Raw genomic sequence first — 13,117 nt, forward strand, 5'->3', positions numbered from 1 at the left:
CAGAAACCAAAAGCCTGCAGGTGTTCCCAATAAAATGGTGAGTGCATTTTCACATTCCAATACACCTTTCATGAATATATGTTTGGATTGAAAGGTGATGCAATGCCCCTGTAACAGTGAGTTTGTGCCAGGGAGCAGCGGACTCGCTTCAAGGAAACACACACACACATACTTCCTTGAAACAAACCCACACCCACACATTTCTTCCCCCAATTCAATTCACACTGGCATAGCCTTTCATTTGTCACCCTGTTGTCTCCCAGGTTGTTATCAACTGTCAATTGGCGCTAATGTCTCCGATGTATCCGCAACGTCCGACTCTCTATGCGTTACCCACACAGATGCCGATACAATAGCTGAGAAGATGGGAGTCATGATACAGGATGGCGGCTTACCTATTGAGCCACTGACCTTCCATCACAGGCTCACTCCATTGTAACCCGATGCCTAGGCAGAGACATAAACTCATTGACCAACATCCAAGACCAGGCGGCATTTTCATCTGTGTACCCATGAGCTTGAAAAAACATGCACTTGCTATCATTTGGGAATCAAACAGCAGTTCTTCTTATCTTTTGAAAACACTCTTACCACACTGTTTAGTTAACAGAATTCCATAGCATTCTGGAACTTCCATAAATGCTATCAGAAATGTGTCTTGATCTATGGATGGTTAAAGTAAATAAAATCTGGTACAAGTAATTTATTCTGTGTCTTTTTATCGTTTAGCGCAGGCATTTTAAATGTGTTTATTTTCTTCAAAAGCTTCTTCTCAGTCGCAGGGCTTTTTATCTGTGTCCTTGTATGCTTCGTATGCTATTCTGGAGGTATTTTCTCTATCGTAGTTCATATTCAAATCAATGTTTTTCTTGCAGGTTCTGGATGTCTAAAGACATTGGGGAAAAAAATCTTAAAAGAATATTTATGAGGGGGAAGTGATTTCAGAGTTGAGTTGTTGTGAAAAAAAGAAAATCCCGGATGAGTGATATACCTGTCAAGCTAATATGCTGCTCCCTCATGCCTATATTATTCTCTCCCATCTCAAATTATTTTGCTGAGAGTGATGATAAAGATGTTTTTGTTGTTTCACCCAAATCTCGTTCGACTAAATTCAAAAGATGCATATCAAGGGTAAACGATCAGATTGAACAATTTGCTTTGCGACCAGAAACCTGTTATTTGGACATGATTAAGATAACAATTGGTGGCACTATGATAAGTTTGATGTTTTCGATATTGTGTTTCTGAACTGATGCTTGGTCATGATTTGCCTGATTTAAATTTCCCCTGTGGCCAACTGTGTGAAACTGCTGAGTGGAGGAGACAAGGAAACCCAAACAAAGCCAGTCCCAAAATAATCACTAAAATAACCTCCCCTGTATTGTTAGGTCTCTCATTATTCCAATTCTATACCATTGTCGTCATAAGTGTGCAGATCATGTTAATGTGTTTATTTTCAAATGTTCCTTTTAAAGCTTTTTGCACAACATCTGGAACTTTTAACCATCCATCTATTCTCAGCACCGCTTATCCTGGTCGCGGTCACGGGTTTGCTCGAGCCTATCCCAGCTCACCACGGGCCAAAGGGGGACTACATCCTAAACAGGTCACTAGCCAGTCGCAGGCCACCATCAGCGACTCAATTTCTAATCATTTCAAGTCATATAATTACAAATATTAAGACTTTTACTACATTTTTATGACTCCTGCCACCTGGTCTACATTCAACCCCTGAATCAGCCTCAGTCTTTCCTAATTCAAACCCATTGTGGTGCATTTTCCAAAATGCTTTTTTAATATATCAATACTTTTTGCCCAGGGTGTACCCCACCTTCTGTCCAAAAATCAACTGGGAGAAACTGCAGCTCACCCGCCGTGACCCTGAACAGGATCAGGGTACAATTCAGAAAACTGCAGTAAAAAAAAAAAAATCCTACATCAGAAGTGAGCATCTGTTTTGTTTTCTCAGATCAGTTACTTACTGCAAAGCAGACACTTGCAAAGTATTGATGCTATACTCTAAATTAATCTCCTTAAGTAAAGAACAAATCCCGCAAGAGGAAATTTAATTCACATACAGAAAAGCAGTCGGGCATTCATTGACTGATTCTACTACGCAAAACCTCGCTTTTTGGAAGAAATCATTACCTCCAACCTGTAGAGATTAAATATTTGTTCATATCTTGCAAATCCATCCATCCATCCATCCATCCATCCATCCATCCATCCATCCATCCATCCATCCATCCATCCATCCATCCATCCATCCATCCATCCATCCATCCATCCATCCATATTCTGTACTGCTTTGTCCCCATGGGGGTTGCGGGCGTGCTGGAGCCTATCCCAGCAGTCATCGGGCGGTAGGCGGGGGAGACCCTGAACCGGTTGCCAGCCAATCGCAGGGCACACAGACGAACAACCATCCGCACTCGCACTCACACCTAGGGGCAATTTGGAGTGCTCAATCGGCCTACCAAGCATGTTTTTGGGATGTGGGAGGAAAGCGTAGTGCCCGGAGGAAACTCACGCGGGCTCGGGGAGAACATGCAAACTCCACACAGGGAGGGTCGGAGGTGGAATCAAACCGGCACCCTCTTAACTGTGAGGTGGATGTGCTAACCAGTGCGCCACCGAGCCGCCTTCTTGCTAATTAAAGTAATGTAATTTTCCCTCCTTCTTTGGATGTCAAAGAAAGTCATTTACGAATTTAGCCACAACAAAAGACATCCAATGACCTCAATCCAAAATGGTCAAAGTCGGTAGAAAAAACTAATTGTATATGCAAGCAGGTTTGGCCGACAAAGAAGTGTGTCCTCTGCATGTTCTAGTTTCAGTGTACAGTATGCAAAATATATTCATTTTACATTCACAGTGAGCCACTTTACCACCTGTTGCCAAGCAATCTGTTAGAGTGAGTGAACACATTGTGTAGCTCCTAGCACGTATTCAGAATTTTAATAAAATATCCTAATTTTAGCCCGTGTGTAACACGTAGAAATGTTGAAGTGTATACACAACAGATTTCAGGATAAAAAAAATAAATAAAATAAAATTGCATGAGCTGTATTCAGAAGAGTCTTTTAAAAAAAAAATGCAATTTAATATCATCCTTGCCACCAACAATTTGTGTCACACATACGAAGACTTATATTGTATAATGTGCGGTTTCAGTACAACACACACTTGTCTGCCTGTTGTTTAATCAAGTTGTGAATCACCCCAGCTGCGTTTTCTACTGGAGCAATGTTGAAAAAGTTAGACCCGACGTGGTTTAATATTTAATAACGCTCCACTCGTTGACTTTGGCTCCAATACGATCGCTGGGAGCAAGTAACTTGATGGAAAAGTCTTTTCTGCATCACTCTAGCAGGGTGTAAATCAAAGACTGACATTTCCTTTCATGACCGAGAAGCCTTTTCCTCCATGTCGGTCATGTAAAATGAGTTTCAGTTCTACTTTGTTTAAAACGTTTTGTTGTATAGGATTTAAAGGTACAAAGTAAAAAAGTGACACAATTAGTCAAATTCTATTTACTACTTAATACGAAACAATAATTTTACCTGCAGCAGCGCACAGTGATGGAAATACTTCCATTTTTTTTTTACTCCCTACATTTATAAAACCTGAATTGCATTTTAATGCCAAATAGACAAGCTGAGTCAGTCACTGTGGAGAGAAACCCATGACTCTTTGCTTGTAAATATTATATGTGACCTCAGGGAAATTATTGGCCAACTATTCTCTTTCCTAAATTTAAATTCATCACAATTTTGACTTGTAATCTCAGTTAAACTCACATTAACATGTTGTGTTTTGATGACTCTGAAATCATATAATTGATTAAATTATCTTCTTCTGTAAGAGAGAATATTTGATTTCTTTCATGCATTTAAAACAGAAACACGTGGTGATGAAATATGGGCGTCAGCACAAGGAAGGCAGTATCACATAAATAGTCCAAGTTAGCTTTACAAGAGCATCTGCAGTGCTTGGAAAATAGTGAGGAGCAGATTTTCCACCACCTAATCCAAATTCAAATATTCTGTCTCTTGCAGAACTATACCTCGGTTCATGTGGCACGTCGTACCACGGACCAAACTTCTGCCCTGAAACGTGAGACTGTGGGAAAATATACAGGTGTAGCCATGATGTTTGTATAGCTTCATGTTTAATTTGTGATATTCTCACATTTCGGATGCCACTCAAAAATATGCTCCTGAATGATGAATGTGGATTTCCGCATGTAGATATTCAAATGCAAATAGCTTTGATCAATGATCAGACGTGGATTCAAACTTAATTTCCCCACGGTCTCTGAGTCCTTGGAGACGGCTTTGACAGACAAGCAAACAATAACAATAACACCCATAAAATACATCAGGCCTCTTGAGGGCATAAAACAATAATGTAGGCTCCTGTGATTCAAACACATCAGCCACTCACTCCAATTACAAAGAATATTTACAAATGTATTCAAGGTCGCTCAAGGCTGAGCTATTGGCAACGAGTGGGTGCTTCAAAAGAGCAAAAATGGTGAACAGAATCTGTCAGGTTTTTGAAGGTATGAAGACCCAAGTGGAGGGAAGCAAGAAAGCTGGGATTGGGTTCTATCCAAAAGGGATTTAATTGAAAGGGGGGGGGGACTAGTAAATAAGGGAGTACTGCTCATAGAAGAACTGAAGCAACAGAAGCTCAAAGCAACAGACAACAAAGTAACAAAATACTAAACACAACCAAAACAGACTTGGGCATGACTTGGGGGTGGAGCACATACAACAATGATTCAACAAAAATTGAACAGAAAGCAGGTAACTATCCCACTTGCTTTAATGTGTGCGCCGTTGCTTGAAGCACCAAGTGAGGCTCGATGCCTCAAGCAGCCTCTCTTTCCTTCTCCGCAATCTACTTCAACAGGAATTATAGAAATTTGGCTATTTTGTAGCATTGTTGACATTATTAGATTGAAAAATAAAATCACAGCACAGACTTGAGAACAAAAATTATTGGATTGTAAAATAAATTGGAATCATCCATCCATCTTCTATACCGCTTGTCCCCACGGGGGTCACGGGCGTGCTGAAGCCTATCCCTGCCATCATCAAGCAGTAGGCAGGGGACACCCTGAACTGGTTGCCAGCCAATCGCAAGGCACACAGAGACAAACAACCATCCGCATTCACACTCACACCTAGGGGTAGGGAGAACATGCAAACGCCACACAGGGAGGGCTGGCGATGGAATCGAACCCGCACCCTCCTAACTGTGAGGCGGACATGCTAACCAGTGCCCCACCTAGCTACCCAGCAGGGAACTAAATACAGACAAACTAACGAGAAAACAAGGAACACCAGGACAAGGCAAAAGTGGCTGAGGGAGCTGATTGGACAACACAAGGGGCGGGGCTAAAAACAACAGGTGGAAACAATAATCCAAAGAGATGTAGAAGGAAAAAAACCCAAGGAAAACATAACACAGTTACAAGAAAAACAAACTAAAGTCCAAATCAAACTGAGCACATGACATAAACACAACAATGTCACCCTAAAACCAGTCTTGTAGGATACTATATGGAACATAATAACTTGTCTGCCTCGCAGGTAGGAGAACCAGGTTCGAAGCTCTGTTGCAACATCTGATAAGAATTAGCCAGTGTTGGGGAAGCGTTCGTCTTTAGGGTGAGTGAAAACAACATTTTCTAAGTGTATGGTTGACTCCAAGTGAGAACGCAGTCCATTGTCCCTTAAATGCACATGTGGTTCGGAGCACGTTTGTTTATGCTGACATTTACGATTCACAGTATTCACATCACACGTTTCCATTTCACCGTTTTTTTACAAACAAATGGAATGAATTGTGTTTAATACATTTTATTTGACAATCATGCATCCATTGCAGGCTTTTCCCATTATACGATAAATAAAAGAGCGACCCGGGTGCACCGTTCAATTTCATCTCTTTTATACACACACTCATAGTGAAAAGGATCATGTGCAGAGCAGGTCAGTTGGAGAAAATAAACCAGCACACTTTTTATTAGATTTCCATTTGAGCCTGTATGTTTACGAATGTGTGGTGAAATAGTGACCTGAAATGCCGGAGAACGATTCAGGCTCGGAGTGAATACATATTGCAATTTAATGAAGGAAATCAAACAATCAAGTTTCATATTTGATAGTCAGCATTGGCTTCATTTGGCCTTCAATATATTTAGCTGTAATGGCGACGTGATTTTGAAAGCAATCATTGAGGCATTGTGGGGGCGGTAATGAAATAAAATAAAATAAAAAATAAGTGGATATTCTCAGCTGAATCATGCAGGCAAAAATCTGACTTTGGTTTCGTCACCGTTCTTCAGTTCTGGCTTATGATGTGATCTTTACGAATGATTTAGGATCGACTAAAGAATTTCATAAATCATGTTTTCCTGCCTGCTAATTAATGTGGAGAGACTCAAGGGTATCACTTGTAATAGAACGTGATTAAATGATTTTTAACAGAGTTGGCAGACCATGTTTCATGCTCCAGACATTTTTCCCCCAATTGTCAGACCGTAACATTATTATTTTATCATGCTATTAATATTCAAGTTTCCTGCTATAGTCAAAGAAAATACTTTTCATCAAGAGCTCATGATTCAGTAATCTGAAATGTTTGCAAAAAAAACCCAAAAAAACATTGTATTAACTGTGGAAAGAATTAAACTTACATATAGATAATACCATATGTATTGTTTGATGTCGAAACTGATGAAGAGGAATTGGAGTTTTATCAATTTAATTCAAAGTCGTTGAACCGTATTAATCTAGGAAATGTGCGTTAATTATCAAGTGATTAAACGGTAGAAGCGGGAGGGGGATTAAATGAATAATATAGATTTTGCATTTTGATATGTCAAAAGCTCTTTGACTCAGTCAAGTCATGTCCTTTAATTTCTCCCTTGGTATTTTGCTTCTGTCACCACCAAAGCTCATCTTCATTGTTATGATGAATTTGCTTCATCTCCTCAGTCAGATCTGCATTCCTCACTGCTCCTTTCATTTTAATATTCAGCCCCTAAAATGTTATACTATAGCATGAGGCTCTCGCCGCTGCTCTAATTGCACTGATATAATGTTCCGCCAAAGATGACAGAGTTATTCATCTGTTCAGGCCAAATGATTCACGAGTCTCAAGTTGATATATGAGGAGTTATTAATTTGTCACGACTGCAAGAGACGCAAGATTTACGTTATAGATTATTCATCCAAACTGCAGCTTCATGCGATGTACATTGGGACGCTTTGTTTGCATTTGTGCATTTGCGTATGTCACAAATAAGTCATCAATGCCCCCTTTGAACAATAATAAGCAACTTCTGGTTCAAATTCATCTTGACTTTGTAATCCATCTGGTTAGTGTGCGCACAGTTTAATTCCATTCCCTTGAACTTTAATTTAGAATTTTCAAAGATCCAATTTTAGAGGAAACTTTTTCAAATGAATGCTTCTGGGTATTTTACTAATGGATATTCAATTCCGTGCATGATGACTCTCTAGGTGTGAGTTTGCAAGGAATGTTAGCACAGATTTGGCCTCTTAGCATTAGCAGTCGAGTTTATTATTATTATTTTTTTTCGTTTTTTATAGGCTATTTAATAAAATACCCATTTCATAAAGTATGTGAGCATAAGAGATGTCTGAACAAGTGGTGCATGCATGCAATTTAAAATACAATAGAAACAACACAAATGGCAGCTGTTAAACTACTTATGCACCCACTTTGCAAAATAAACCTGCGTTCACAATATCCTATTATTCTCAATCACCAAACACTTGTTCTCAAATGTTATCTTTTTCATTTTGAAATAACGGCAAACTAGCCACACTTGTCCTAGACTTGATGAAGTGCTGTAATTTATCACAGTACAGCGCCGTGATTTTAAACAAATTAGTACACTGAGATGAGTTTAAAAAATGTTGTGGGGTCCTTTGCGGCTCCCACCACAACTTTCAACAGTTTTTTTTGGCCCATTTGTCTATGGTTCCCAAACAAGGTACCATGCTACACTAGTGTGCTCTGCGTGGGTGTGTGTATATAAATAAGTCAATACATAAATAAATAAAAATCAATGCTGCAGCAGCCGTTTCACACTCACATTGAAATGTATTTCAAATTAGTCAACGGACTCAACTTGACATTATACAGTCAACCCTCTTGGAATCAATATACGACATATGCTATATAGCAAGGTGATCCCAATAAGCCGAAAGCCATCTGTCCGCACGTATTCTCTTGCTGCTGCATTGATCATTTAGAAAGGTTGCTGCAACACTGCTGCGCCTTCAACTTAATTTTGAAGATTTCATGAGCTTTGCCCACCATACCTTTATTTCTACACATCCATATGAGAACAAAAGGTATTTTTGCTTTTAGTCAGAATAACATTGCTAATCCTGCTAATCAGGTTTTATTGATAAAAATACAAGTATAAATAAATACATACATACATAAATGTATAAATAAATAAATGCATAAATAGCTAAATAAATAAATAAATAAATAAATAAATAAATAAATATTTTTTTAAAAAGCTGGTCATATATGTGATTGGGGAATAGGGGCCAGAGATCCACATTTAAACTTTATGTTTCGGTCCTTCTCCATATCCTGTGTTGTTGCCAATGACGATGAAGTGGATGCGGTCATATTCACTTCATTTTATGGGCTCGTCCTATTGGTTGCTTTGCCGACAGTGATCGTGCCTCATTACGGCCATCTTTGCTCTTGTCACACTGATCACACTTTTTTGAGCTACAGTTACTGAGTTTTCTTATAATCACATCTTTAATCGGAAACTGCAAAGTGTGGAGCAATCTTAGATGTGTCGTGTTATCTTATTTTAACACTTGTTTGCTTTCTATTCACTGTTGTTATTATTTGTCGAGTCAGTTAACTAGCACTCACTGAGTGCTGTTTTCTCTGGTGGTTACTTTTGTATCGACTGAACAGAACATCTGTGATCTAATTTTATCCCTTCAGACATGCAAATTTCATGTGTTTTTACAGCTCTTGCTCAAATCTGCTTTGGTGAGTCATTTAACGTTTGGCTATCACTACACATACACCCTTGCAAATCACAATCCATTTCCTGCTCAAATTATTGCTCATGTTTAATTCACTGCAAATATATACGTTGTAATTTGACCACTCTAAATTATTAACCGAAAAGATGATGAATGGTGGACAAAACGTTAGTTCTATGACTTAACAAGAAGCAATGCAGAATGGAAACCGCACACCCCGCCACAATAAAACAGGTGTAATGGCTCCGAGCCCGATACTGTTTTGCATTTGCGGCCAGGGGGTGGTGTGCGCACGGGCTGCTGGAAGTCTAATACGGTTCCAACGATAACTACCGGGAAACCTAAAAAGAGTCTAACCGAACGCACAGAGCTCTGCCTGGGCACCAGGGGTGTGTGCATGAGCCGCTGATCAAATCACGAAAAATCCATAGATATGCCACACTGGACAACAAGCTGCACGGTTAAAAACTTGAGCAAAAAGTAGCAGCTTATAGTCCAGAAATTATGGTATACAGTGTGTGTTTGTGTATGTGTGTGTGTGTGTATGTATGTATGTATGTATATATGTATGTACGTATATATATATATATATATATAAAACTATAATCCATTACGATGTTTAAACAGTCGCTGCGGTGAGCGATTATAACATCAGAATGCGTTACCCTTTTCGACTTGAATCCCTCTTATTCAGTTCAATGTTCTCTGTCTTTTGCGAATGATTTATTTCATCGCAATATAAAGTTGGATTATCAACTCAACATGAGACGATGAAGCACCTTTTACACCTTATGTCGTCGCATTGATTCGTTATTTTCAAGTGTGAATATTCTCACCAATTGATTCTTTAACAATGCACATTTTCTCTCTTTTATTTATAGAAACAACACAATCCATCTGTTATGCCACATCTACAATTGACAAGTGACAGTTGCCGTTGATTGTAAATTGAGCCAATCATTTATACGAACTCTAACGGTGAACATGCGCTATGACATGTACCTGCGCTCCATCTCGGTGTAATGGAGCTGCCGGCGCGGCTACCCTGCTCATAAATCTCACGGTGTGTACGGACATGGCTGGGTGATGATGCAATGAATTGTGCAGAGGTGGTAATGATGATGAGAATTACGGTGACAGTGAATGCGGCCAAGATTATTATTATGATGATGGCAATTATACGTAAAGCGTTCACATGTGATTTCATGGAAGAGAATGTATAGGTTGAACTGATTTGATTTGTAAAAATTCACAATATGTAGTTGTTTCATATCCTTGTGCGAAATGGTGTTTAATCGGTGTTCACTGTTCTAATTTTTTCACTGGACTGTTTTTTCTTGGTGGACACAGCGCAGAATGACAGCGTGCCCGATGCAAGTTTGCTCATCATGCATTGCGGCCTATTTCCTGCTTGCTGGCTTGCTATCGCTGTTAGTACTGGAAAATCACTCCGCCAGCCCCTCTCCTACTGCTCTCAAACATGAACATTTTTCAGTTCAGTAAAGCGGAACACTGACAAAAAAAACATGACATGGTGTTCCGTTCTCAATCTCATACACTGAGAATCAGTTGGAGAATCAGTGGCACAAGGTGTGTTTCGAAGTGCAGTGCAAAAAGGAGTATGTGAAGAAGCGGATGTTTGTTATTATCACTTAATTCTGCCTCCCACTTAGAAGTAAAATAAAAAAAAGATTTTGATATTAAAAGATGTACGATAAGAAAAACACCTTCAACCAGGAAGCAGTATCTCTTCTCAAAACTCATTCACAAAGTGACTTTCAACTGGGTTTTTAGTATCTCCCTTGCTATTAACACAAATACCCATAAAATGTAATTATACACTTAATTAATATCAAGTCGTGATGCCAAGTCTTCCAAATCCTCCCAAGACACAAAGGATTTTTGTATTAAACCGTTTGTAAACGATTGTGCGTTTGCTGCGGTTTTTGGTCTACTCCTGATCAGTCAGAATCATCTTTATCTTATGATTACATACAGTACCTATGTCCTATTGTAAATCTATTTAACAGGTTTGATAGAATGAAAGTATTTAGTTACAATCTGGCTCAGGTCAGCCTTGGAATATTCAAAATTGACGGATGGCACCTTGTTACTGTGGCAACAAGCGCCCGCTCTATGCTAAGATGGTGATATGATCATCTAAAGAAAAAGCTCATTTCACTCCCCATTTAAAAGATAAGCAAGCATTCAAAAGTTGGCCACATCATTTTCTTTTTTGTACTTTATTAATTCTGTCCAACAATGCAAAATGTTTTAGGTTTTCAATTGTTGTCTCAGTTGAATTCAGCAGTGATTTTCAGAACCACACATCCAAGATACATTAAACACATCATTTCTGACAAATCGAAAATTACCATGATGATTAACCAGCCGCACTTGGCATTCATTAGATGTGGTTTTCCTCTGCTGCTACCACAAACAAAGATGAGAGAACTCATTATCAAGGCTGTCGAGAGATCAGGTAGGTTATGAATACATAGCCACTTCTTATCTGCTCTCAGCTCCTCGTTTGTGTGTATGTCACGTTAGCATACCGTATCGTTTAGCCTGTTTTTGCTGGTTCATGTCTGTTTTTAATGTTGGATTTTGACAAATAAATATGCCCCAAAAGTGCGACTTATACTCCGGTGTGACATATATGTTTTTTTTTAACTTTATTGTGCATTTTATGGATGGTGCGACTATACTCTGCTTATAGTCCGAAAATTACGGTAATTACATTTCATGTTCTAAGTATTGATAATCTGGTCTTTGTTTTTTGGGATCGGATGTTCTGTGCTGAATATCTTACGTCAGCATTATTTCTCGTGTAATATGTATAAAACATAACATGCATCATGTGTCAAAAGTGGAATGCATAAATGATCTTGTTTTAACAAAACTAATGAGTTGGACTTTGCCCCACTAAATGCCTCCCTGTTTTATTTATACCGGCTGGGCTACGTTTAGAAATTATTGATTCCTTCGAAAGCTCACAAAGATCCCGTCCCAGGATTTTCTGCACACCTTTTATTACCTTACATCCATTTTACTCGCCGGTGCATGATTCCCCTTTATCCTCGGGGTTCAGACATGTTAGATGAATCCTTTTCATCCACAATTGACTGGAATAAGATGCTCAAGGTTCGTGGAGCTGTGTGCCAGCACTCTTTATCCATTGCTGTAGATTATGATAATAAAGAAAAATAATCGGTCTTTTTAGACATGATAATGGTATTTCAGATTATTAAATATCTAGGTGTTTTTCTAATGTGTTTAGTGATTTTCAGTATGTTACTTTTTTTTTTTGGATTTCAGGATCTGGGTTAGGATTGGGCAACTGTTTTTCCGATCTCAAGAATTTTTAATTATTATTGTATGTAATTATTTTCATCCTTATAGCCGACAAGATTATTTTCATTGTATGTGATGATGGAGTCTCCCATCGATCTGACGAATGAGTAGACTAGCAGTTATTTCCTTTTAGCGTGGCTCCTCATGTGGCAGTGTAGCCCACACAGTCTTCCACAGATACTGCAGGGAATTTTGTCCAATGTTGACGAGAGAGACCCACATTTCCTTTGGTCTCTCTTTTCTTGGATGGCTTCTGTTCAAAGCTCTCAAGTCCTTGGGTGAGCTGGTGTCTCCACCTTTCCCTATCGGCAGCTGTGTCCTCCCAGTTTGCTGCATTGATGTTGCAGTTTTTGAGGTGGCCTTCAGGGTGTCCCTGAATCGGAGATGGGGTCTTCCCAGGCCTGTATGTACATTACAATATTATTCTGTTTTTTACATTATCTTTATTTGTCCAATATTTTCATCATCATTATATGTAATTATTTTCATCCTTATATCCTACAAGATTATTTACATTGTATTATTATTATTATTATTGTTATTATTATTATTATTATTGTTATTATTATTATGTTTTGTTATTTAACCTCGATTTGTCCAGCGGAGACAATTTAGAACTGATTTTCATCTACAATGCTGACTTAACCAAGAGGCAGCAGACAACAGAATAAGCAAAGCAATATAAAATAAAATAAAAA

At 38.7% G+C, this 13,117-nt stretch overlaps 1 long non-coding RNA gene across 1 annotated transcript; it reads left to right on the forward strand.

The window, feature by feature from the left end:
• The first annotated feature begins 5,461 nt into the window (after positions 1-5,461).
• Positions 5,462-10,926, forward strand: LOC147061537 (uncharacterized). The gene is made up of 3 exons (XR_015067598.1): positions 5,462-5,678; positions 9,049-9,069; positions 9,947-10,926. It is a non-coding gene; the product is annotated as an uncharacterized LOC147061537 (long non-coding RNA).
• The last annotated feature ends 2,191 nt before the right edge of the window (positions 10,927-13,117 follow it).

The sequence above is a fragment of the Syngnathus leptorhynchus genome, chromosome 1 (assembly GCF_054491065.1).
Source record: "Syngnathus leptorhynchus isolate UIUO chromosome 1, UIUO_Slep, whole genome shotgun sequence".
Taxonomy (NCBI): domain Eukaryota; kingdom Metazoa; phylum Chordata; class Actinopteri; order Syngnathiformes; family Syngnathidae; genus Syngnathus; species Syngnathus leptorhynchus.